Source organism: Ascaphus truei, chromosome 3, assembly GCF_040206685.1.
Source record: "Ascaphus truei isolate aAscTru1 chromosome 3, aAscTru1.hap1, whole genome shotgun sequence".
NCBI classification, from domain to species: domain Eukaryota; kingdom Metazoa; phylum Chordata; class Amphibia; order Anura; family Ascaphidae; genus Ascaphus; species Ascaphus truei.
The window spans coordinates 370,080,139-370,101,392 of NC_134485.1; the positions used below are offsets into that span (position 1 = coordinate 370,080,139).

General features: G+C 47.1%; 1 protein-coding gene and 1 long non-coding RNA gene across 4 annotated transcripts in view; one reads left to right on the forward strand and one right to left on the reverse strand.

The window, feature by feature from the left end:
* Positions 1–21,254, reverse strand: part of MTUS2 (microtubule associated scaffold protein 2) — a 666,577-nt gene that overhangs the window by 552,124 nt on the left and 93,199 nt on the right. The window contains exon 1 of one of the 3 annotated variants that reach the window (XM_075592174.1): positions 17,981–18,035. The exons of the other annotated variants lie outside the window; for them this stretch is intronic. The gene's annotated coding sequence lies outside the window, so the exon portion shown is untranslated. Of the gene's footprint in view, positions 1–17,980; positions 18,036–21,254 lie in introns of those variants that run through there. 3 annotated transcript variants of the gene reach the window in all.
* The window catches only part of LOC142491152 (uncharacterized), a 47,125-nt gene continuing 44,072 nt past the window's right edge, over positions 18,202–21,254 (forward strand). The window contains exons 1-2 of the long non-coding RNA XR_012800312.1: positions 18,202–18,273; positions 20,257–20,321. This is a non-coding gene — a long non-coding RNA (uncharacterized LOC142491152). The remainder of the gene's footprint in view (positions 18,274–20,256; positions 20,322–21,254) is intronic.

The following is a 21,254-nucleotide window of genomic DNA, read 5'->3' on the forward strand; positions in this document are numbered from 1 at the left end:
CAATAACTTTACTGTAGCAACCGTACTTATTCATATATATATATATATATCAACAGGTGTCCCTCTCTAGAGGAGACACTAACTACTGCGTCTCGCAGGACGCTACCCCCTTTCACCGGGTGATCCCACCCCGTGTCCAGTAACCCCACACAATATGTCCCTTCACGTGAGATAGATATGTGTGACTGCGCAGCCACTAGTCCCGTGTAAGTATAATAGAGTATAGTTGGTGCACTTGGTGATGGTTACCTGCCGAGCACTCCAGTGCCCGGGCCTGCCAAGGAGCTTCAAAAAGGATCCGATGACCGCTGACCACAGGAACTACAGTCCGGGGCGATCCCACCCGGATGGCTGCTGCAGCGACAGCGAAGGTCTGAGCCCAGACCTCTGGATGGACGCCCAGCATCCGCTGTGTCCCTAACTGACTCTGGATAATAATAAGGGACAGGGTCCCTAACCTGGGGCCTGTCCCTGAACAACACAATACTACTGGTGACTCAGGCCTATCTTGGGCCTAGGGGGCTGCTGGCCTAGTGCAGGGAGTAACTGACTCCGGCACCCTACCTCCTTCCCCTAGCTGCTCCGGTCGCCTACCGTGCTCAGAGCCCACAAAATGTATCTAATCTCCCCTGCAGGGAGATGCTGCAGCCCTATTGGCTCCCTGGCGTCACGTGGGGTCCCCTAAGGCTCATGGGACTCATAGTCCCTGCTTAGAGCCCTCTCCTGGTAGGCTAGTGTCTCGCACGCGTCTTCTGCGCATGCGCGAGCTGCCTGTATGCCTAACATCGTTTGGGTCTTACCGCGCATGTGCGAGGCAATGCGCAATGGCGGCGCCCTGCTTCGGGAGCCGCCGGGAGCCTCGCAACGCGATCGCGTCCCCGGCAACCGCCCACACGCATCCCCAGCAACCGGCCGCAGCGAGTGCTCGGAGGGGGGGGGGCGCAACGGAAGGGGAACTGGGTTACATCCTCCCCCTGGTGAAAACCCCAACGTCCTCGCTTGGGATACATACTCAAATAACTATATACAGCAGTTATATAATAAAAATGCATCTTAGCGAATATAACTTAGCACATTGCATCAACTTTAAACGATGTTACACAATTCTGTGAGCATCACAATCACAGATTGGATTTTGCTCCGAGACCACTGCTGAACCTCATAATGGGGTGCCCCAATTTGATCATAGGTTACCCGATTTGGAGGGTACCTGACTCTTCTGCTCCTTCGGAGCTGTTCTTCTGCAACTCCCTCGGGGGAGTAATAAACACAGTCCTGAGGCTCAGCCTCTTCCCTTGAGGGGAGAAATGTCTCTGAACAGTCTCTGTTAGGCACAAAGCATGGGCTCTGTGGATCCAAAGGCTGGCCTGTTGGTGCCACCTTAGTAGGCGTTGGCCTACGGGGCCCTTTACCTCCGGGAGATGCCCCTTCTGTGGAGTAGTCCCTTTGAGAGGGTCCTTCCATAGGGTCTTCAGGAGTTTCAGAGTGGGTTTCGTTATTGACAGTCTCTTGACCCATCTCTGATAAGTCGGACTCACCGTTGAGCGGTGTGGCCAGTATTTCCGTTTCCTCATCTCCCACTTGTGGAATGGGGAGGAGGTGGTTACGGTGCCATACCTTTACCCGGCCTTCAGTGTCTTTGATGCGATAGACCGGGAGGCCAGGCATCTGAGATTCTATTTCATATACACCGTCTCTCCATCGGTCGGCCAATTTGTGTTTTCCCGGGACTCCCAGATTGCGAAGTAACACAGCGTCTCCAGGACGAAGTTCCCGATATTTGACCTTATGGTTGTATCGCCTTTTATTGTCAGCATTCAGCTTAGCTGTAGATTTCTCAGCCTGTTGGTAAGCCTGTTGCAAGTTGTCTTTGAGTCTTTGCACGTATTTGAAATGGGTAGCGTTGTGTATCCCATCTGTCGATACGCGAAGGCGTACATCTACTGGCAGTCTCGCCTCTCGTCCGAACATGAGGACGTAGGGAGAGAATCCAGTTGACTCGTGTCGGGTACAGTTGTACGCGTGAACCAAGGCCGCTACATGTCGACTCCACTCAGTCTTCTGAGCACCCTTTAGAGTTCCGAGCATGTCCAGTAAGGTTCGATTAAATCGTTCTGGCAACGCATCTCCTTCGGGATGATACGGAGTCGTTCGTGATTTAGAAATGTTCAGCATTTTGAGCAGTTCTCGGATCAACGTGCTCTCGAAGTCCCGACCTTGGTCTGAGTGAAGGCTGTTGGGAAGACCGTAGTGAACGAAGTACTTCTCCCATAATGGCAAAAACAAAATGACTAAAATCAGCGCTAGACCTATATATAAACAGTGCTGTGCACAATAAATGTGAGTGCATATAAATTGCAAATGCAGCCTAGTGTTCTATAAGGGGAATTATCTCTAAAATTCCCCAAATCAATAGTGAAAATACAAATATAGAAAAAAACCTGGCGCAGTGTACAAAGATATTAGTGAAAGATTAATTATAAAACAGTACAATATCAATAAAAAGGATATAAGTGATGAGAGTGGAGTCCTTTCTTTCAGATGTTTGAACGATAAGCGAACTCAGTTCCCAAAACTTGTGAAGAAAGCAGGGTTTTTTTTTTTCTTTCTGCTGCAGGCTGTTATCCTGTGTTGTGTGATAAAAACCATGGACAAAACATTGCGCAGTATTGTTTCAGCAATCGAATTCCCCCATGTATAGCTTCAACCAGTGCCTACTTACTAGATGCAAAGCAGGCAGCATGCAGTGGAGAGAATCTGTAAACTTCCAAGCCCAGGCGTTTTCAGGCTAGCACGAACCCCACGTGGTGCACCGTTTCTGGATGGGCTCAGATAGAATATCCTTCTCTGGGTGATGTCATCTGTCTCCGCCCCCGTGTTCCTATGTGTATGACTCCAAACAGGGATAAGAAGGAACAGAGGATTGCGCAATATCTACAACACCTTTTAATAACTCCAATTCTCGAACAGACATATACTCACAAACACAGTGAGTTCTAAAATCAATAAGAGCGCCCGACCCGGCTGTCCAGCAGCAAACACCAGTCCCTGGTAGTCCTTGCCGGTAGCCGCGTGTATCTCGCGTTGCTCCGGTGTAAGCTCCGTTCTTTTTCCTCAACACCACTATGGGAGAGGCGTAAGGGCTCAGAGACTCCGTCAAAATCCCAGCGGACTCCATTTCTTGCAAGACGTTCCTCACATCGTCCACATCCCTAGGGGCAATGCGACGAGAGCGTTCCCGGAACGGAGTGGCATCACTCAGTCTAATGGCATGTTGAGCGCTGCGACTGCACCCCACATCCATCTCACTCATGGAGAACACAGTCTGTCGTTTATTCAACTGGGTTGTCAGCTGCTCTTTCCACTCAGTGGGCAATGTCGACTCGCCGAAATTGAAGTCCAGATCGACTAACCGCTCACTCACTGCCACCTTCACCTGCGGCGTTGTTTCCACAGGGCTAACCGGATATATGCAACCCAGACTCTGTCCGGCATCAAGTTTCATCGGGAATGGGGAGATGTTCTGCACATATATGTAAGTTCGTAGAGGGATTTTAGTCATCCACTCCCTCACTTCGGGTAGTACCCTATACCCTCTCTGAACTTCTTCCTCCCTGGTACTCTCCAGAGAAAAGAGCTGATCGTTCTCATCTCGCTCGGGATAACAGCACCAGACGGCCATTCGTTGCACTCCCCTGGTAATATGGTCAGCAGTCCACGTTGACGATTGTAGAGATCCCCGTGATGCTCCAAGGCATAGACCCGGTTGCACTCTTCTCATAGGACGGGATCTAGGAGCGAATTGGCCAGCGGCAACTCATTGGTCTCTTTCAGGTATGCTCTGATTACAGCTTGTACAATATCAGTATTGGTTCCCAAGATGATCGGATACTTGCACTGGTCTTGGGGCTCCGGGCATACCATTGCCGCTACATGCATGGGTGTTTCTTGCCGGTATTCAGTTGGAGTATTTCCAGTTGAACCCTTACAATCCCATCGATGGGGTAGTCTTCATTACTTAACCCCCTAACCTTCATATGTTCGGCCGATCGCAGGGGGCAGTGTCTAAGGTGCTGGTCATAGAACTTGCGGATCCGGTGTCCAGTAGGGCAGATGCATAGATCCCTTCCAGCACAACAGGCACGATAGCCGAGGGGCCTACTTGACTGTAAGCTTCCCTTGGTAAGGCGTCATCACTTGGGCCGGAGTCAGGAGGAGCATCTTTGGTTCCAGTAGGGGTTTCTGGGTCAGACTCGGCCATTTGTACGCGGCAGACCATTGACCGGGCTGAATTTCCTCTATCTGGAGGTTTTTCCTCTGGAGGATCCTCCCTCTCCGGGCAATCGCTGGAGAAGTGGCCCTTCTTCCCGCAGTTATAGCAAACGACTTTGCGGCATTCAGGATGACCCTTGTACGTGGAAGATGATCTCTCGGAGGTACGGCCCTTCCCGGCAGGCGATTTGTGAGTCACCTCCTCTTCCTGGTTGGAAGATTTCTTACCCTTTGGGGCGGAGGGGACAGAGGTGTCACCCTTGATAGTTTCCTTGGTCTTTTTGGATTCATGAAAATGTAGCTGCACCTCATGTCCTCTGATGTGATGCAATAATTCCATGTAGCTGGGCGGTACAGAAGCGATCGGGGCGGCCCGCATCATTATAGCTATGGAGTTACTAGGCAACGACCCCTTTAGTAGCTGTTTGAGTCGGTACCGGTCCACTTTGGCGACTGAAATTATGTTTTTGGACAGGAGGTTCCCCAGCGACAGCTGTAGTTTGCGGACGAAGGCAGACAGATCCTCTCCTTCTTTTTGGCGGAGAGCTTTGAACTGGGCCATCAGCTCATCCTCGTCGTCTTCTCGGGTATAGGACTGAGTGAGCATTTCCACCAGTTCCTGTGCCGTAACTTCTCCTTCCACTTCACGATGCGTCCGTACCAGTTGGGAGGCTGGGGCTCTGAGACACTCAACCAACCTCTGTCTTTTGCTGGCTTCGGAGCACGACCACTCTGCTATTACTTGGAGAGTATGGTCCCGCCATGTTTCGATCCCTTCTTCTCCTGAAGGCGTCGGTAGAATCCCAGAAAAGGCTTTTCGTTTCTGGTAGCTCTGTGCTTGAGACAAAATGGTTATGGCTTCTACTAATTGGGAGGCTGTCACATTCAAGGATAGGCCTCCACTAAGGGGCTGACTACTGGTTCCAGTTCCTACGCTAGGCATGGTTGGGGAACTGCCTGACCGTCTATCAAGTGTAGGTGAGGTGGGTCGACTCCCCGCCCAGCTGCTAACTCCTCCTACACCGCTCGGAGTGAAGGAGACCTTAGGGGGACCTACCCTGTGAGGAGTACTGGTGGACGGTTCTTCGGGAGCCTGGGTGTCAGGATATATCATGATATAGTCCTCTGCGGAGGGCTCTGGCAGGTTTAATACATGGGGAACAGTCTCTGAACATATGTCGCGTTCGGTGGCCAGGAGGTAGGTGGTCCCCCGGCCGTCAACATCAAGTTTATAGTCTACCACTCGGGCGGTGTTCAGTCCTGGACAATTTCTTACTTGTCTGCGCACTGCAAATAAGTCTGTGTCGTTTGATACTCCCGCCACTGCAACCACGCGTCTTGGGGACATGCGGCGCGCTAAGGCCCAGTCATGGACTTCTTGCTTTGACGGCACAGACATGATGGCGTTTAAGTCGGACAATTTGATATGGAATAGGGCACCCCAGGTAGAATCTCAGCAGCGCCTCCAAATGTAACGGGTATTCCCCCACCCAATAGCATATAGCATGTGTGTGCGGGGAACTTAATGTTACCAGGTGTGGTGCTTTACCTGTTAGGCTCACAGGAGGCCTAAACCTCTGCCACGGGGATCCTGGGGCACGTATAAATAATAGGAGTAACCTTGTACTCAGTGCAGCGCCTCCACCTGCGATGGCTCCCACCGGAGGGGGGAGTGGTTCGTCGCAGGACAATATATATATCACACACACAGCATGTAAAACAACCAATAACTTTACTGTAGCAACCGTACATTATATATATATATTATATATATATATATATATAAATAAATATCAACAGGTGTCCCTCTCTAGAGGAGACACTAACTACTGCATCTCGCAGGACGCTACCCCCTTTCACCGGGTGATCCCACCCCATGTCCAGTAACCCCACACAATATGTCCCTTCACGTGAGATAGATATGTGTGACTGCGCAGCCACTAGTCCCGTGTAAGTATAATAGAGTATAGTTGGTGCACTTGGTGATGGTTACCTGCCGAGCACTCCAGTGCCCGAGCCTGCCAAGGAGCTTCACAAAGGAGCCGATGACCGCTGACCACAGGAACTACCGTCCGGGGCGATCCCACCCGGATGGCTGCTGCAGCAACAGCGAAGGTCTGAGCCCAGACCTTTGGATGGACACGCAGCGTCCACTGTGTCCCTAACTGACTCTGGATAATAATAAGGGGCAGGGTCCCTAACCTGGGGCCTGTACCTGAACAACACAACACTACTGGTGACTCAGGGCTATCTGGGGCCTAGGGGGCTGCTGGCCTAGTACAGGGAGTCACTGACTCCGGCACCCTACCTCCTTCCCCTAGCTGCTCCGGTCGCCGACTGCCTAACGTGCTCAGAGCCCGCAAAATGTATCTAATCTCCCCTGCAGGGAGATGCTGCAGCCCTATTGGCTCCCTGGCATCACGTGGGGTCCCCTAAGGCTCATGGGACTCGTATTCCCTGCTTAGAGCCCTCTCCTGGTAGGCTAGTGTCTCGCGCGCGTCTTCTGCGCATGCTCGAGCTGCCTGTATGCCTAACGTCGTCTGGGTCTTACCGCGCATGCGCAAAGCAATGCGCAATGGCGGCGCCCTGCTTCGGGAGCCGCCGGGAGCCTTGCAACGCGATCGCGTCCCCAGCAACCGCCCACACACATCCCCAGCAACCGGCCGCAGTGAGTGCTCGGAGGGGGGGGGGGGCCGCAACGGAAGGGGAACTGGGTTACATATGATTAATTGCTGCAGACAAAAACAAATGTTTAGAGCCAGGTAGCATATAGTTAGAATCATTCAGACTGGTGATGTCATCATGAGGATGCAATCACATCCCCTCTGAGCAGGAGCTGGCTGTCAGATTTTTAACTGAGGGCCAAATGTACCCTACTGGCCCACACATTAACTGTATATATAGGCACCATTAACACAATAGAACGCACACCCCTGATACATTCACCACATGCACACAACCCCATCACAAAATAATATACACATCCAACACACTTTTCCCATACACACACCTAATGCATTCCATAAAAAACACACACTGCAGAAACACACACCGAATGACTAGCTCAAATTCTCACACAAGACCAGCACAGACTCACACTGACCAGCACAAATTCTCACATACGCTGACTGGCACAGACACACACAGACTGGCACAAACAAACATTGACCAGCCTAGACACACACTGACCAACACAGACTCACAAACACATTCTGACTATTGCTGAGTTACATGCCCACTTGTATGCACGGCAATACAAATATCATTAACATATTTCTGCTCCCTTTTTTCTGCTACAGCATTTTGTGAATATTGATGAAACAATTAGCAATAGTTTTTGCAATTATTGACCTCTAATGAATCTTCGTCATTGGGGTAGATTCACTAAAGGACGATATAGCTGCAATAAAATATGGTGTTGTATTCACTAAGGATTATTTTTACATAAATCTGTAGCAATATTATTTTCATTTGAAAATAGTGCTAACTCAGCATTAAACCATGCTAGCGATACAAGTAAGTGATAGCTCATAGAAATAATCGTTAATCCGCACTAGGGATGCGAATGTGGAGGGGCGTCAGATATCACGTTTCTACCATAGGATTATTTAATAAGATTCCTTAACGAAACCCTATGGCAGATAATGATTGAACACCCTTGTTGGCTGAGGCAACAATGCATTGCAAAGTAATGCCTTCAGACACTGTACAAAAAACACAAGCATCATAGCCATATGAATTAAAAGAACAAAAAACGCAAAAGATATACTTAAATAAAAAACAGTGATATACAAACGTGATGTGTAAAATGATGACAAATGCTGCACGGGATGCAGCTCTCAGAAAGTGGTCTCCCAGTACGTTCAAATAGAAAGTATTGAGAATAGCTGAGATGCAAACACACTCAGGAAAACATTATGCTTCAAAATGTAGGTGTAACAACGGAGGTGAATATTCACACCCCCAAATTTGTGTCAGTCCTTCCAGAGTTTGAAAAGCACCAAAGATCCTGATGGAAAAAATATCAAAAGAGAAAGGATATAGTGTAAACTATTTAATGCTAGCACGCATCAGAAGACGTGAATCACAAGTACAGGATAGATGATTCAAACGAGCAGTGGGTGTTGTTTGCACACGGACACCCGTCCAGGGATTAGCTGCTCCAGCAGCAAAGGGCTATGGAATCCTCCCCACTACCCGCTGACATCCGGTATAGCACCGATACCTGCTGTGCTGGAAGACGCTGGCACACCGCGTCCCTCCGATACACTAGATGAGCTGGATTTCAACCAGCTGCTTGCCCGCGTGGTAAAGTTGGCAAAAGTCCATAGCAATCCAAAAACTGTGCAGATCTGCAGTCAGGTAGACTGATAGCTCACTTCACACACACTCACTCAGAAGAAAGTGTATTAAAGTGTATGCGTTTCACCGTTCTAACAGCTCCCTCAGGGGTTCTCCATTTTCTTTTAATATTTTTTTCCATCAGGATCTTTGGTGTTTTTCAAACTCTGGTAGGACCGACATAAATTTGGGGGTGTGAATATTCCCCTCCATTATTACACCAGCATTTTGAAGCATAATGTTTTCCTGAGTGTGATTGCGCCTCAGCTATTCTCAAAACTTTCTATATGAATTAATGGCTAAAAGGGAGCAGTATGATATCATAGGCATTACTGAAACATGGTGGGATGAAACTCATGACTGGACAATTAATTGAGAGGCGTATCCCCCTTTTCAGAAGGATCCAGCAAATAGAAGAGGAGGTGGAGTATGTTTATATGTTAAACCGGATCTAAAACCTATTATAAAGGGAAGATGTTTATGAAGGGAATTATGAAAATGTAGACACATTGTGAATGGAAATTAGCAGTGGAGGTAAAAGTTCAAAGAAAATGTTTGTAGGGATATGCTATTAACTACCAACATATCTGTGAGATTGAGGAAGCCAAAAATACTTTTGCAAATGGAGAAGGCATACAATTGAGGTCATTTTTGCAAAATCAGTCATTTTAATTATCCAGATACAGACTGGGGCAATGAGATTAGCATTACAACAAAAGGAACAAGGTTTTTGGAGGTGCTTAAAGACAATTATATGACCAAAATGTTTGAGGTACCAACCAGGAAAGGGCTGGATTTGGTAATATCAAACAATGTAGAAGTAATAACAAATATTTAAGTCTGGGAAGATGTGGGAAACAGTGATATAATAGTCTCATTTTAAATAAATGATCAACAACCATATTATATGGATTCAACAAAGACTTTACATTTTAAAAAGGCAGATTTTATTAAACTGAGGAATAATCTACAAGGGATAGATTGGGATGACATTTATGTAGGGAAAAGTGTGGAAGATAAATGGACAGTCTTTAAAACATTGTTAGAAACGCACTTATCACTTTAACTGTATACCCTTGGGTAATAAATATAAAAGAAACCAGTCTAAACCAATGTGGCTAAATAAACAGGTAGGAGAGGAAATGGAAAGGGCAGGAATTTAGATTCTTAAAGTCAGAAAGGATGGAGGCATTATATAAAAATTGATAATGGTAGGGAAAAGGGGGAGGGAAAGGGGCTCTTGCTAGAGTCTATGTAGTGGATGAGAGGTGCCTGGGGCTAATGAATAAGCAAGACCACTGGTCTCGAATGGACAAGAACAGGCAAGGCCCCCGTGATCTAGCACTCTACTCGTGTGTATATGATTTAGTTAAAATCTAACCTTTATTAGGTATATATTAAAATAATGTGACAAAACACTAACAAAACATAAACTACACTAATGTTAATAATAGGTGAAGTTATACTCCAAATCACAGTATTGTACTGTATACCTGTCTGTATACCTCTCTATACAGACAGAGTATGTTGTCATAAGCCTTGAAGTGTGAACATCCTTAAGGAATAGGGTCTAATATGTCCACAAATAGAACCCCAGATGTAATGTGAGTGCTATTGGTAAGACTTATATCTTCAAAGTCTCTTCGATAAGAGTTCAAAGGTCCAGGCTATATAGACACCTGTGATTAAGGAATAGGTGAAATTATACTTCAAATCACATTATAGTACTATGTGCTTGTCTCTACAGACAGTGACTTGCCCAAGGTCACAAGGAGCCGACACCGGGAATTGAACCAGGTTCCCCTGCTTCAACCTCAGTGATAGTCAGTGTCTTTACTCACTGAGCGACTCCTCCTCTCCTTATAAAATGAGGATTCTATGGGTTCTAACTTCTATGGCAACTTACAGTGCCTGTGATATTAGGAGTCTGCCACAATGCAGTGTGGCATAGCATAATGGTTGATGTTTAGATAGATATATCGCGATAATCGCATATCAGAGTTGCACCACGCGGCTGTATAGACAGACTGTGTGTGCAAATCACACTGGTAAATACAGGGTTTATGGTTATAATATGCCACGGTGTTAATGTTATATGGTCCGTACATATATTTTAATAATTGCAATGCTTAGTGCATAGTCCTTGATTATGCCACAGTATGGTAGTTTATTTCATCAAAAGTACCAGTCCTGGTTCTTGTTAAATATTCACAGACCACACATGGTAGCCACAAAGCTTCCCGATGTACTGTATTTGCAGGAGTTGTATGTCAAGTGATCCGTCTCCGTATCAGATATACACACCCACTGGAATAGTTACAAACGAACAGACTTAGTATACAAATTGTTGCAGCGCTTGATCAGCAGCTGAATATATAAGAAAGCCGTAGTATAGGCCACCGAATGGGTGTTTCAATTTCAAGGGGCCACCTTGAAGAGTCATTTGAAGACAGGAAACACGCGTCGGTGGTGCGCTATGTACGGTGCATACTAATGACGTAACCCCACTGCGGGTCAAAGCATTCTGGCACGATACTCGGTCTCAACTGAGACCGGAAATCTCTGTATCTTAAATATGTCAGGGTTAATACTACGATACATTTGAGCATCTGAAAGAGTAATGAGTTCAAGTTCCTCACGGCTACATTATTACATACACAGCAGGTATGTTTCGTAATTGAAACACCCATTCTGTACACCCATAAGGTAAGTGCCTTACCCTAAAACACCTTACCCTAAAACCACCTACCCTAAGAAATTACCCTAAAACCCATTAAGCTAACCCCTACCCTAACTTCTAAAACCCTTAACTGAAAACCCTACCCTAAACACTAAAACGCCTTAAATAAACCCCTACCCCAAGTGCTAAAACCAAGCCCACCCAAAACAGTAATAAAACTGACCTTAGAAGTGGCCAGCGGACAGAATTCCAGTGGCAGATAGGCTGCGGTGGTGGGGTGAGTCGTGGTGAAGCGCTGGCGGCCATTTGGCAGCAGTGAAGCGGCCGTGAGCAAATGTCCTATTCCATCTTAAAAGTGGATAGAGAGGGTGCCAGTCGGATACTGAGGGGAAAGGCATTCCAGAGGTGTGGGGCAGTGTGTGAAAGGTTTTAGGTGGGAGAGGGCTTTAAATACAAATGGGGTAGAGGGAAAACATACTTGAGCAGAATGCAAGAGTTGGAATGGCACATAGCAAGAAATTAGGGCTGAGATGTAAGGAGTGCATAGTCTTAAAAGTGAGGAAGAGAATTTTGTGTGTAATACAGGATTTGTATAAGAGATAGACTGTGTGCCTGTATGAGAGAGTGTGCCTGCATATGAGAGAGAGTGTCTGCAAGAGAGCGTCTGTGTCTCTGTATGAGTGAATGTGTGTGCATGAGTTAGTGAGTGTGTGCCTGTTTGAGAAAGTGTGCCCCAAAGGGAGGGAAAAGAAAGAGAGAGGGAGGAATAGGAAGGGTTTGGTAATGGCAGATAGAGAGGAGGAACCCCATGCCTCCACCCCTGCCATCAGGATGCAGAGTGTGGGAGAAAAAAAGGCTACCATAAGAGAAGGCAGCTTCTAGTGCCGAGTCAGGCTGAGTGAGCCAGATCTCAGTTATAGCAAATAGGAGCAGAGAGTGAGAGAGAAAGAAGTCATGCATAGAGAGGAACTTGTTGGAAAGGGAGCGAGCATTCCAAAGGGCACAGGAGACAGGGAGAGAACATGGAGGTTGATGGGGGGGTGGGAATGAGGTTAGAGGGGTTGACACCAGGAGGAGTCGAAATTGGATGTGGCAGGTGAGAATGAGAGCTTGTAGTAATAAGGCAGGGACCATGATTAGTAGAGATATCCGCAGAAGCAACGAGGAGAAGCATGGAAAGAAAGATAATGTGTGAGAAGGATTTATAGGGGTGTGTTTTAGTGCAGGGTGGATTTGCGTAGAGTCAGGGGGCGCAGAGAGGAAAGGAGCTAATGTGACCTGAGAACTGGATATGGAAGGGGAGATGGAGAAATATGAATGGAGTTAGAGACATAATGAGGCTGGTAGAAAGAAACACGTAGTTTAGAAGGGAGGTCAGAGCAAATATAAATAATAGATGAGGCATGGTAGTAGTGATAGTGTAGTGTTGAGAGGTGAGTGAGGACTGGTCAGTGCAAATTAAGTTAGGATAAGGATAAAGTGGAAGTTGTGAGAAATGCAATATACTGTATGAGTGGAGGAGCTCTAGAGTAAAGAGAGCTGGGTCTTCTTGAGTCTGTGATAGAAATTCTCCTCCTTTCCAGCCCAGTTCAAATTCAGTATCCAGGGCAAATAGGTGTTCTGTCATCTACTTGTTTCACTCCTGCTTAACTCCCTGTTAAACTCCACACGGTATGTCACTTTAAAAAGGACCACTTTAAGAAGGGCCTCTTTACATGTAGCCTGCTCCCCTTGTCTGTCTCTAGCTACATAGGTCTACAAATTTAGCTGACTCAATTAAGTTCTGCCTAGACAAAGCTCATTTAGCACATTCGAGGCACAGAAGGCAAATGTTATTTGTAATCAGACAGTTCTCATACCCAGTTGTTAGCAGTTGAAATGACTAAAGTAGGGTAAGTGGCTTAGGGTGAGGACTTAAGGTTTTTAGGGTAGGGGTTGGTAGCATTAGTATTAGGGGTTAAGATTTTTTTTTTTTTAGGGTAAAAGGTAAGGTTAGGGGCTTACCTTGGCGGGGAAACAGCCAGCAGCAAGATCTCACAATGACTAGGTGAGCGGCACCAAACGGTGACTTGGTGATGGCAAAATGGCCACGATCAAATGTCCTAGACCGTTCTATGATGTACAAAGTACATCAAATTATCACCTATTCAAGTATCATCTTGCCTATCTACAGATGTAGCAGATATTACCACTACCGTGTCCTGAGCGACCGTGTGGTTTTTTTCCATACAGTGTTACCTCAGCTTTATCTGTGTGATAAGAGGTAACATCTGCTACTTCTGTATATAGTGGCCCTTATACATTATACTGTACATAGTCAAGATTTGCCTAATGTCAGACTGGGGTAGGTGATAAAATTTAAATTTTTTCGAGGTAACCCAATGTTGCCAGGTATCAGAGTTTAGTGAGTAGTATATGAATAAATAATGTGGCATTACTCATTTGCAAACATCGTGTTAAAACTAACTGACATATTGCCACAGTAAAAAAAACACTAACTACTTTAACACTGGTGATATGGCATTAGTGAATCGGGGGATAAATAAAATTGGGGGATAAATAAAATTGGCATTGAACAAGGATAACCCAATTTTTTTCAATTACTGACCTTTAGTAAATTTACTGAAGGCCATTGTTTATTAAGCACATGTTACGGCAGCCTCTGTACAAGTTTCGCTACTTAAAAAGCCACAGGTTATTTCCAATCCCAGTTGTGATCAACCAAGCAAGATGACTGATGGAAATATATTCTTTTTTTTTTTTTAACTGCTTCATATTACATTAGCATTTTTCAGTTGATTTTATCAGAGATACTAGAAAAACAGCTACATTAAAATAATAATCTACTGTATATAAGAGAAAAATGTTAGCCGCAGTAAACCTTTAAAACACAGCCATATAGGATTATACAGCTTTTCACTTTCATACACAGCCAACTATGACTTGTCTGAATGCTCACATGTCACTTAATAAATGAGTATGACAAAGTTCCTAATTGAACTATACTGTACTTCATAAAGAATTTCACTTTAATGGATTGCCCATGTCAATTATACTTAGCAGTCATAAGCACTATTCTCAACACGTCACCATATTAAATTCCCTAAAGGATTCTAATTGATAGTTTAGTGTATAATAATTTTGCCAAGCACAGTATACAGTAAGCACTATAACATTTTTCCCACACACTGAGTCATAGGTTGTAACACAGGAAGTAACGGTTGGGAAACAGAGACATATAGAATATTAGAAACCTGAAAATGACAGCATACAACAGCAACCATAACTGCAGCTTATAAACTTGGTGTGATTTAACTATTATATTAATTTATAGCACTCGTTTATGATCTTCTAAACATTTACTTATTACCAGCGGCGGATCTGATGTCATTTGACACCGTGTGACGTCACGTTGGTGACTCCGGCAGCATCATTTGATGCTGAGATTCGGAAGGAGAAGGAGAGCGGCAGCAAGGAGTCGGCTGCCACATGTAAGTGCCTTCCTATCAGCCCGAAAAGCCTGAGAGCGCTGCATCTGTATATGGGGGTGGACATTTTTGCCGTCCACAAGTTTTGCTTCCCTAGGCCTGAGCCTATCAGGGCTATTGGGAAATCCTTTCCAAAAAGGACCAGAGGAGCGACTCTTGCAGCCATGAAAATAGAAAACACTACATAGTACAGCAATGTTTAAATGAGGAATACAGTGATAGTGTGGGGCTCACAAAGGGCTACTCACAGTAAAGCAGCCAAAACTGAGCAGTCATCCAACTTATGGGGTGGATGGTCCCTGTGATAGATGCAGCAACTGCCCGCAGACAATCTCCAAAGAAAGAAAAGACCATATAGTGTAGATTGTAAAATATAATGACAAGAAAAAATAAAAATGGAGGCTTACACTTAGGTAGGAATAATACAGCGTGGTTGGCAACAGATACCAGGTACACAGGGGTCGCGATCTCTCCGTGTATCATGTGGATCTCCGCTGCCTCTATCCACATCCGCACCTCTACCGGGGTTCGTGTCACTTCGCGTCATGGAACTCCGGCGTTGGTTGGTACGTCACTTCCGGCGCGTCGTGGGAACTCCGGCGCTGGCGTGTTATGATGCGGTCTCTATCTTTTCCACTGGCTGACAGGACACTCTACGCGTTTCGTCGTTAACACACGACTTCATCAGGAGTGATGATTGGCTGCATCTCTAGAGTTTATATACCCACTGACCCTGCACTTAATAATCATATGATTGGCTCTCTGCGGCGTTGCCAATGGCTACTAGGGGCGGTCTAAAACTCTTTAACTAAATACCTCCCTCTAATTAAAGGGGTATGGGACATTCGGAAACATGCAGAGAGCAGCGCTAACAGGAAAAGCGGCATTTTTTGGCGAAATCTGCCTTTAGAAAGGCAGTAATGGCGAGTTTTGAAAGAAGCGCCATTTTTTTTTTTTTTTGCAAATCTCGCCGCGCGGCTGGCGAGAACCTAAATCTCTCCAGTGTTGAAAACGGCCGTATTCAGAGAGGCGCGATCGCCATCTAGCGGCTGTTCGCGCCAAAAAAATGGCGCGATTTTCAACATTTTGCTTCGCAACAAAAGTTGGCAAGAAGCTGGAGCTCGGCGGCCGGTGGGGGAGAAAAAAAAAAAAAAAAGCGATTTTTTTACAACAAGTTTCAACAGCGCTCATATCGCCGGTTGAAACTCTCCATATGCAGACAGGATTTTAAATGCAGTTTTATGACCTTTCTGCATATGGAGATTAAATCACGCCAAAAAAGGTACTATTTTTTACTTTCTCCAATTAATTCCACCGCTGCTCTCTGCATGAGGCCCATAGTCTAGTATATTATTCAATAGCAGATTCAACAGTTATACATATACAATAAAATAAAACAATTTTACATTTAAAAATAGGCTTCCTAATTTATGAGAAAAATATGAAAAAAATACAAGAAAAATACAATATTTCATAACTAAATAGTACTACCCACATACCACATTAAAATCATAACACATTCACATTTATAAAATGGTAAACCACGATTGAGATAATCTCGGAGAGAACAGAGAGACAAAAAATATATATATTAGAATATATTGGGAAATCCGCCACTGCTTATTACATTATATTCAGATGTCTGAGCAGCAGCTGCGGGCCACAGCAGAGAGAGCAGCAGCTGCGGGCCACAGCAGAGAGAGCAGCAACTGCGGGCCACAGCAGAGGGAGCAGCAGCTGCGGGCCACAGCAGAGGGAGCAGCAGCTGCGGGCCACGGGACAGAGCGCCGCTGCGGGCCACGGGACAGAGCGCCGCTGCGGGCCACGGGACAGAGCGCCGCTGCGGGCCACGGGACAGAGCGCCGCTGCGGGCCACGGGACAGAGCGCCGCTGCGGGCCACGGGACAGAGCGCCGCTGCGGGCCACGGGACAGAGCGCCGCTGCGGGCCACGGGACAGAGCGCCGCTGCACACAGCAGCGGGTCACAGGAGAGCGCAGCTGCGGTCACAGGAGAGAGCGCAGCTGCGGGTCACACAGCTGCGGGTCACAGGAGAGAGTGCAGCTGCGGGTCACAGGAGAGAGCGCAGCTGCGGGTCACACAGCTGCGGGTCACAGGAGAGAGCGCAGCTGCGGGTCACAGGAGAGAGCGCAGCTGCGGGTCACACAGCTGTGGGTCACAGGAGAGAGCAGCTGCGGGCCACAGCATTGCAATCTGCTCTGAGCAACAGCAGATTCAATGTGATTACTTAAGGAGAGCCCGGAGGATTTACACGGAGAGCAATGGAGTCTCACACAGGGAGCCCTGCTGCTTCATACAGAGGTAGGGTGAACAGATTTCCAAAAGTAAAAACCGGGACACAATAAAAATGTATTTAGAAAAGAAATTACATAGCTTAAAAATAAATATTATAATGGTATTTGTCCAATAGTGTCGCCATTTATACTGTTTTATTAATTTCTCTCTCCCCCCTCCACATCTTTTCCCGCTCTCCTCACCTCCTCCACCATCTCTCACACAGACACACAGATTCCTTTCCTCTCCCCAGTCTTAGTGTCTCTCCCACACAGGTAGCTTTTGTCTCAGGAAGGGACTATGCCCCCAAAACGTTCCTGTAGCTCTTCCTATAACTATGCAGTAAAATTTAGCATATGTTTGCAGTACAAAACCAATATATCTCTCCCCCCAGGTCTGTGTGTGTGTCTCTCTCTTTCTCCCTAGTCAGTGTGTGTGTCTCACTCTCTCTCCCCCCCCCCTAGGTCTGTGTGTGTGTCTCTCTCTCTCCCCCCCCCCCAGTCAGTGTCTGTCTGTCTCTCTCTCTCTCTCTCTCTCTTTCTCCCATCAGTGTGTGTGTCTCACTCTCTCCCCTAGTCAGTGTGTGTGTCTCACTCTCTCCCCCCCCCCCTAGGTCTGTGTGTGTGTGTGTGTGTGTCTCTCTCCCCAGGTCTGGGTATCTTTCACTCCCCAGGTCTGTCTGTTGGTGTGTGTGTGTGTGTCTCTCTCTCTCCCCAGGTCTGTGTGTCTCCCTCTCATTCTCCCTAGTCAGTGTGTGTGTGTGTGTGTGTGTCTCTCTCTCTTTCTCTCTCTCTCCCTCCCCCAGGTCTGTGTGTGTATCTCTCTCTCCCAAGGTCTGTTTGTGTATCTCTCTCTCCCCAGGTCTGTGTGTGCTTGTGTATCTCACTCTGTCTCTGCAGACCCTACCTGTCACAGGAGTAGGGGGGAATCCATCTTAGGCCCTGGTAGCAGAAGTACTCACTGCTTCCGGGTCTTACTGAAAGGCTCCTCTGCTGCTAACCCCGCCCCCAGCCTCCTCTACCAGGCCAATCATCTGCTATCCTCCCTGCCCCCAACCTTCTCTTTTGCTAACCCCGCCCCCAGCCTCCTCTACCAGGCCAATCATCTGCTCTGCTGCGCCAATCATCTGCTCTTCTCCCCACCGGCATCACCTGCTCTGTGAAAACCGGGACACTCAGCAAAAAAAGGGACATTTCGGGGTATGTCGACCCACCGGAACACATAATAAACCTGGACTGTCCCTGTTAGGCCAGGGCCATGGTCAAAAAGACCGTGCTGAGCCGCGCCGAGGGGAAACATCATCCCTATCAGCACGGCTTTAGACGGCGCTTCCGCAGGCGTGTGGAATTTCAGCCGACAGCCCTATTAAATTTTTCCCGCTGAGGGAAGCGCAGGGCCGGTCACGTGACCGCCAAAGGCCAATGGCAGTCCGTGACGTCGGCGCCGTGACGTGGCTCGCTAGCCCCGCCTCCCGCCCGCCTCCCACCCGGCACACAAGCGCGCTCGCTGACGCTCATGCAGGCACACGAAAAAGCTCCTGATTGAGCAGGAGAGCATGAGCGCTCTTGTTGTCACCATGTCCGAGGCCTTAAACCAAGACATCTGGTCACCCTATACAAAGGGTCATGCAGCTAGCCAAGCTCACTGACATCCCAAGTAGTTCCCAATTCCTTTTACTCTTAACACCTCTGTTAGAGGTTGGGGGAGAAGAGAGGGAGGTGGCTGTCCAATGAATCCACCACCACCCTTTCCATGCAGAGGTACTTCCTGAGATTTCCCCTGAGCTTTCCATCATGCGGCTTTAGGCTGCGGTCCCAGGAGGGAGGTAGGGGGGGCGGCGCGTGCACAGCGCTTCACCACATCTGTGGTCTTGTGAGAGAGGGTGAGATTGCGACGGGAGGGGGCGTGGTGGGGGTTTGCGGGGGCGTGGCCATGACCTCACGCGGCTGGTTCGCCCTCATTGGCTGAACCGCCGGCAGGAGCCACGCCTCCGTCGTAAGTTCCAAATACAATTTTTTTGTATTTGTGAAAACTTGCAGTACAGCGCGGCTGCCAAATGCGCACCGAGGCAGGTACTGGGCCCGGTCTGGTTGGGGGCGGTGCTTGTGCGCACACGAACGCACTGGGACCGCAGCCCTAGAGCATGACCCTCTTGTTCTAGCCTGTCTCTTTCTCTGAAACTTGCTTCCTTCCTTTATTTTGCTGATACACTTCATGTATCGAACATTTCTATTAAATTGCTCCTCTGCCTTAACTCTTCAAAGCTGTACATGTATAGTTGTACAGTCAACTACTTGGGGTTATTGATTAGACTGTGACGATGCTAATAGGGGCATTATTGTACGGAATTTCCCCTTAACTACAATATGCATTTCCGTGCAGTAAAACACGATCGACTCTATTGCAGGAATAACTTTAAGTATTGTTTTACGAGTTAGGCCTTGATTATACCAAGTGCTGCAAGGGGGCAGCGCTATTCTGTGACGTCACCCAGCGCTGCCGCCGAGCAGCATCTTGATTATACCGGGGAGAGAGAGCAGAGGAGGCTTGGAGGCGGGGTGGAGGCGTGGCCATGAGTGATTTGCCCTCATTGGCTGAACCGCTCACGTGACACGGCCGTCGCAAAAAAACAAATTTTTCAGTCTTTTCCCCAGGCGTCTGCTTTGCAGTAGGGTGCGCAGCAACCGTCGCTTGTGGTATGAGCACTCTCCATGGATGTAAGGTACATGTTTTGGCGCTTCTACACGCAACGCGCGATTTTTGGTATAATCACGGCCTTTGGTACAAGAAAGGAGGCGAACAGTCTATATTGCCTTGTAAACTTTAAATACATTTCTATAATTTATGGCTTCAATTTAAGCAATGTCTCTTCTCTACCTACTACTACTGGCATTCATTCCATTCATTCTGTGACTTGGAAATGAGTTATATTAGTGATAAGGGGCTGGGGGTTTGCACAATGGCAAAAATTGCGGCCAAATATTTGTTTTATATTTCTTTTTTAGAATTTGAAGGATGGATATTTGGAAACCTTGTAAACTACACTTGATATTTTATGAGTTTTTACGATCAATGAAGTGTTGGCAATAAATTTGATTGTAGGTAGGCTACAAAAAAAATCAATTTTCCAATATTTCTACTTTTTTATAACCTACATATTGTAAATATTATTTTTCCTTTAGCGAGCATGCAGTCTGTGAAATGCTCCGTTGATAAGCCACCCATTGCCAAGATTGATATTCATCAGGTAATGACATTTCCAGCATAACTTATCTCTTGCACATGAAAAAGACAGAATTACTTATTTGACTTAATACATTTTATTACCCATTACTTCACTTCAAGATAAAGATTGAAATACAATATTATACATTTCCCCAAAATTACACGTAGCCCTCTTTCCCCCTTACTAAAGAGACTACCGGTACTGCCGTTACCTGATGGCTCACAGAAGACCGGAGCCTCCGCCACTGGGAGCCTGGGGTGATCGGATATCCACCTCGGTGCAGTGCCTCCACCTGAAAGGGATCCTGCTGCAGCAGGATAAGCCCCTCCCAGGAACAATACCAGTAATACACACACGTCTGTATATATAATAAAAACCTTTACTATACACCCACACAGTAGAACAATCCCCAACTCAGTACCACCAACGAGTGTCCCCAAAGTACATTAGGTGCTAGGCACCAATACCCTGATGTCCTTTTCCCCAATGTCTGGGCCCACCCAAAAGTGTAGGGAGTAGCGCTACCCGTGAGTTGTTGGTGCACTTTGTGAGGTCCCTGCCAAGTACTCCAGTACTCAGTGTGGCCGACTTAGCGATGTGGATCTGCTGATCCAGCAACGTCATGTCCGCGTACAGTACCTAAGGGGCCTTCCCTAAAGCAACCACAATCTAAGTGGAAGGGGCATATCTACAATAGGACCAGAGGGGGAAATATGGCCAGTCTGATTGCCACTTCCACTCAGGCCCTACCTTCCACTTCTCTGTCCTGGCTCCAACTGGCGTGGTCTTCCTCAAGCGCGCCAAAAGTATCTCTCTTGCTGCCGTGATCCATGCAACCCTATTGACTGCTGCGCATCAGCTGTCTCTATCGCCCAGAGCATGCTGGGAAATGTAGTTCCCCTGCGGGTCCCTGTTTGTATTGGCCGCCGCAAATACCAGAGTCAGTACTGCGCA